General features: G+C 42.1%; 1 pseudogene; it reads left to right on the top strand.

Moving 5' to 3' along the window:
* The first annotated feature begins 378 nt into the window (after positions 1-378).
* Positions 379-5468, top strand: LOC118900555 (annotated as a pseudogene).
* The last annotated feature ends 362 nt before the right edge of the window (positions 5469-5830 follow it).

Raw genomic sequence — 5830 nt, 5'->3', positions numbered from 1 at the left:
AGGGGGGTGGGAGAGGGTTGGATTGGGAGTTTGGGATTAGCAGATGCAAACCAGTATATAAAGAACGGATAAACAACAAGGTCCTACTGTTTAGCACAGGGAACTATAGTCAATATCCTCTGATAAACCACAATGGAAAAGAATATGAAAAAGAATGTATATATGTATAACTGAGTCGCTTTGCTGTACAGCGGTAATTAACACAACATTGTAATTCAACTATACTTCAATAAAAAATAAATTAAAAAAAGAACATATAACAATAAATCCAGCCTGGATTATATTCCTCTTTTTAAAGTCATAAAATATAATTTTTAATTTTTTTTATGTAGGAAGGGGCCCATGAAGACAAATGTCCCTATGCCCAGAACCGGTAGGATGCATCCTGGAAAGAAGCTGAGTGCCCGAGGGTAGTGAGGTAGAGAGAAATTCAAATAGTTGGGAGATTACTGGGAAAGAGCACAGAAGTCCTTAAGGCCATATTTACACTTGAGCTTTTACCCTGAGAGAGATGAGAAACAATTAGAGAATTCTGAACATAAATTAACATTTTAAAAGGACCGTTATTGCTGTGCTGTAGAGAGTAAATGGTAAAGGCAAGTGGATTATTGAAGATACTGGCAAAATCAAAGTGAAATCATTCTCTTGCAGAGGTGACATGAAGTAGTCAATTATTGAATGCATTTATTAGTGTCCAACATCCAGAAATAGCAAGACTAAAACCACCAGATCACTAAAATAGTAATTAGCAAGAGTTTATTGTGTACATATAACAGTTTGTGAATTAGGAGCTCTCAAACCAACGTGGGAATGAGGCTCAGAGGTATTGCTATAGGAGTGCTTATACAGTGAAAAAGTAGAGGCTGCTTATTCTGTACAATGATGGGTTATAGCATTAGAGCTTCCCTAGTGATAGCGGATTGTTTAAAAGTGGACACCACTTGCCAATTTGGGGGAACAGCTTAAGTTTCATTTATGATTCTCAGAGGCATTTGCAAGAAGTCACCGAAGTTTTGTTTCTTTTGTAAAATAAGCTAAATTAAGTTTCGCTTATGTGGCTTAATTGATTTTGTCTGTTTAGGGAATTTTCAAGTCTGGTCTCTATTTTGTACTTAACTTTAAGTTAGAATTAAAAGGATTTGCTAATTGTTTGAGACTGGAGGTATAAGAGAATGAGCGTGTAGACGAATGTACTTAATTCTCCCCACCAAAAGGAAACTGGGGTCAGCTACTATCTGCCTGCTTTTAACTTCTCCAGTAAAAGGCCATAGCTTTGCTCCAAAGATTTTTATTGTTAGCATCAGCTGCTGCTTCTATATTCAGACAAGTAAATGCAGAAATATAAACAGAAAATGTGATAATGACTGAATAGTGACAATGACGGCAGCGTAGAAATTTTGGTGTTTTCTTTTCTCCAATCAGGAGAACTTTTGTATGTTAGGATCATTTACTCTTTAGTTACCCATGATGGTGTTAGAAGCAACTGCAGTGAATATCAGATGTTGTCAACATTAATGTCTATGCCAATGATTTTCAAACAGATAAACAGTGCCGTCACTGCAGAGGGAATGAGATTGCTGAGATGAGAAGTGCATGATGGGCATATCCCAGAGGGAGTAGCTAGGAGACAAGGTGGTGATGGGGGAAAAGGAGGGGGGTGCCATGTGGAACAGACCAGTAGAATGCCTGGTAGTATCTGAACATTTTACTGAGCATGGGTTGGCTCCATTAAAGTAATGACCCACTATCAGCATTTTTAATTAGGTTTTATAGTGATTCTTTGCTCTATTTCATTCTCTTGCCCTCTTGTGGGGGAAAAAAAGTATATGGTATTCAAGTCAGATTTCCAAGGGGAAGAAAAAGAAAAGGAAACTCTCTAAAATGGAGATTGAAGTCATAACTATGACTTCATTAACAGAATACTCAACGAACTGAACCACAAACAATATTCAGTTTTCTGTAGACTAGAACACAAACTTCTGAAACTTAAAGTTTGCTTGAGAGTTGTGTGAGAGTTGTGGGAAATGGGAATTTTTGCCAAGAGATTATGAATTTACATTGTTTTCTGGTTAATAATGGAAAGCCAAGTGGAAAAAAAAAATCCTCCAAGGGCTGACCCTTAAGTCTAACCCAATCAGCAGGTCCAGAAACTTCTATCATCTTCCTGTAAATTGATCTGTTCTAATTATAGCTCAAAGGAATTATCAGGGGAACTCCTGGAAACAGTAATTAGTCAAAAAAGACTGAGATGCCCCATCAAACATTTTAGTTTTAAGAAGATATGTTTCATATTTGCAGCCTCCTTTGAACAAGGAGCCCCAGGTGCCAGTGATATAATGAGGGCACTTTATAATACTGGGGCATGTGGTCTCCAAATGAGACAGACTCTAGCCTCTCTGCCTTTTACACACATCATTTTGCCAGTTGCTGGAGTTTGCTTTAGTTTCTGGCTTCTCTGTTGACCTGATTAGCTTAACTGAGTATTTAAATTTTATTTATTCATTACTTGCTTCTGCCAATTTCCCAAAAGGATTTCAGGTGAGCTTAACTGGAAGGTCCTTCACAGAACCCTGGGCGTTGTTCCTGTTTGTAATTCACAAATCATTAACACCTCTGTACTGGATGGCCTTATCAGGCCTCTCGAGTTTTGCAGTTGATACATGGTATTTGTATTATTTATCCTGGGATGTTCTCTCTGCATATCTATTTGCAGTTTTGATGATTCATTTGGATTCTTGGATTTACATGTTCCGCGTATCGACATTTATTTGTTTGAATGCTCTCACTTATCTGCTACCAGTGGGCGTGGCGCGGGGGGAGGCGGAGTCAGCGCAGGCGGAGTCAGCGGAGGCGGTGGAGCTGGGAGGTGGGGAGACTGGGGGTGGGCGGGGGGAAAGCACGAGAGTGAGTGAGTGAGTGAGTGAGTGCATGGCTGTGTTTACCCGCACGAGACAGCGAGACGCCGGGGCCTTCCTCAGACGAGCAGGGTCTCGGCGCCTGCCAGCAGCTTCTCCCGGTCTTCGGACCCAGCGACGGCTCGGTTGTGAGGGTGCGGGGAAGCGAGTGTCCGGCCCCACACTTGGAGGACACGGACCTGGACCCCGAGCTGATGCAGAAGTTCACCTGCCTGGCACCACTGACGAGGGCGTGCTCATCTGCGGGTTCCACCAGTTGCTTGGCTTCCAGCTCAATCCGGTCGGCTATGCCTTTTCCTGCCCATGACCAGCTGGAACCTACAAGCAGCAATTGGCGCCTATTATGACTTCGAGAGGCCAAACATCAGTGTGCCCTCTATGTCCTTTGTTGAAGATGCCACCATAGGAGAAGGGGAGTCGATACCTCCTGATACTCAGTTTATGAAAACATGGCGGATGCAGAATTCTGGGGCAGAGGCCTGGCCTCCAGGGGTTTGTTTTAAATACGTCAGAGGAGACCAATTTGGACTTGTGCACGTGGTGATGGTGAGACCGCTAGAGCCCCAAGAGATTGCAGATGTCAGCGTCCAGGTGTGCAGCCCGGGCAGAGCAGGAATGTATCAGGACAGTGGATACTGTCCACTGAGCATATCCTGTCCGCGGATATGCGCGGCCACAGGACTCTACCATGGAGATGTCGTCGGGGTCCTTCTGGGTGTGGAGGTGGGTGGACTTTTAGGAGTAACGCAGCAGCTGTCATCTTTTGAAACGGAGTGGGACACACAGCCACATCGCAAGGCAGAAGGAAACTTCAACCCCTTTGCCTCTCCCGAAAAGAACCGACAATCAGGTGAAACAATTTAAAAGACCCTGGGGATTCCGGTTCGACTCCATCAGCAAAAACACATGGGCTCCTGTTCCTGACCGCCCCAAGCAAGATGGGAGTAGACCCTCACAGAACTCTGTGAATCTGTCCCCCAGCCGTCACGCAAACAGCTTGTCGGTAAGGTAGGTGCCCTCGGAAAAGAGGAGAAAGGGCAGGTGGTGGGCCTTGGGATTTGTGATACCCCTTCATGGCAAACCTAGAAGCCTAGAATGTTCTTTAGGACTGCCTAGCTCTCCTGCCAATGCAACAGCACAAATACCTACCCCCTCCCCCCACGTCCATGTCCTGTGGATATTATTCCATCCACGTTTGTAATTTACTACTGTCTCTCTGCTCTGGTTTGGGAAGGAACCAACTTCTCTACCTTTAGCATTAACAAAAAAAAAAGAAGTCAAAATATCACCAGTCATTCTTCCAGTGTAAATGCATACTAAGTGTAGAGCAGCAACAGAGCTTTGGAATTCGTTCCTACTGTGTTTTTTTTTGGTTTTGGGTGCGGTGTTTTTCCTGAGGAAAAAGACAAGCTCAATTATTTATCCTAAATGTTGTTGAGCTTCCAGTTTATTTACCTTGTTTGTGTGTCTTGTTGATATTTTTCCAGTCTCTTATGGCCCATCGACCTCCTCACTCACAACCCGGAGTGGCCCAAGTGATATTTTGACTTTTTTTTTTTTTTTTTAACTTACTTACTTACTTACTTACTTACTTACTTACTTATTTATTTATTTATGGCTGTGTTTGTTGGGTCTTTGTTTCTGTGCGAGGACTTTCTCTAGTTGCGGCAAGCGGGGGCCACTCTTCATCGCAGTGCGCGGGCCTCTCACTATCGTGGCCTCTCTTGTTGCGGAGCACAAGCTCCAGACGCGCAGGCTCAGTAATTGTGGCTCACGGGCCTAGTTGCTCCGCGGCATGTGGGATCTTCCCAGACCGGGGCTCGAACCCGTGTCCCCTGCATTAGCAGGCAGATTCTCAACCACTGCGCCACCAGGGAAGCCCCGATATTTTGACTTTTCATGTGTGAGGAATAAGTGAGAGAATTGTTGAGTTAATCATCATTTTAAATATTCTGATTGTTCCAAGACAGACTTCTATGTGTTTGATTTCTTGATCTGTTTCTTTCCATGCTTGCTGATTAAACAGAGCCTTTCATGCTCTGCTAAGGTGATGATGGTTCCTGGTTGTTGGTTTTGGTTGGTTGAATAAAGCCCTGATGCTGAGAGCTAAAAAAAAAAAAAAAAAAAGTTCTTAAAATGTATAATCTCTCTGGCCAAAATTATTTAGTACTTGAAATACCAATTTATCTTATTTGATTGGAAATGCTTTTGGAGAAAGCAGAAAGAAAAAGAGAAGTTTAGACCTTAGCACTCAAGGTAGCATCTGACAAAAGTTACCAACTCTACTGAGCTTTCCTTCTGTGAATTTAGACAGGTAAAAGCTGCTGAAACTCTATTTGTATTCTGTAGTGTACATAGTTGTTCTTAAACTTTAACGTAGTTTAGAATTTCTTGCACTGCTTGTTAAAACACAGATTGCTGGTCTCTACACCCAGTGTTTTTGATTCAGTGTCAGGTTTGGGTTTGGGAATTTGTTTTTCTAACAAGTTCCCAGGTGAAGGTGATATTGCTGGCTTGAGAACTGCTGATGTTGTAGGTTACGCCAAAGTTTAAGACAATAATTTTGCTCTTAGAAATTGTCTCTTTGTTGCAAAAAAAGGCATGAAGCCTAAATTTTGATCTCAGTATATTACTCCATGCAAGCTCTTTCCAAGGTACGTCTAGTATTGGTGGCTGAAATTGTTTAACATTTAAATTCTAAATAGAAAGCTGTTTACTTCTAAGACATGTATTGATCCTATGTACAGAGAGAAAAAAGGCTTATTAGGACAGAATTCTGTTTATTTCATTGTGCCTGCTGTAAGAAATAGAATCATTGATTTACTGACTTTTTATGAATAAGCAGTACCAGTTGAGAGTAGGTAAATTTAAAATATGGTGTAAAAAATAATATAAAACCGAATGTTTTAACTCCA

Source organism: Balaenoptera musculus, chromosome 9 (assembly GCF_009873245.2).
Source record: "Balaenoptera musculus isolate JJ_BM4_2016_0621 chromosome 9, mBalMus1.pri.v3, whole genome shotgun sequence".
Classification (NCBI taxonomy): domain Eukaryota; kingdom Metazoa; phylum Chordata; class Mammalia; order Artiodactyla; family Balaenopteridae; genus Balaenoptera; species Balaenoptera musculus.
Note: the sequence above shows the minus strand (reverse complement) of the source record. Positions and strands in the feature narration are given on the sequence as shown.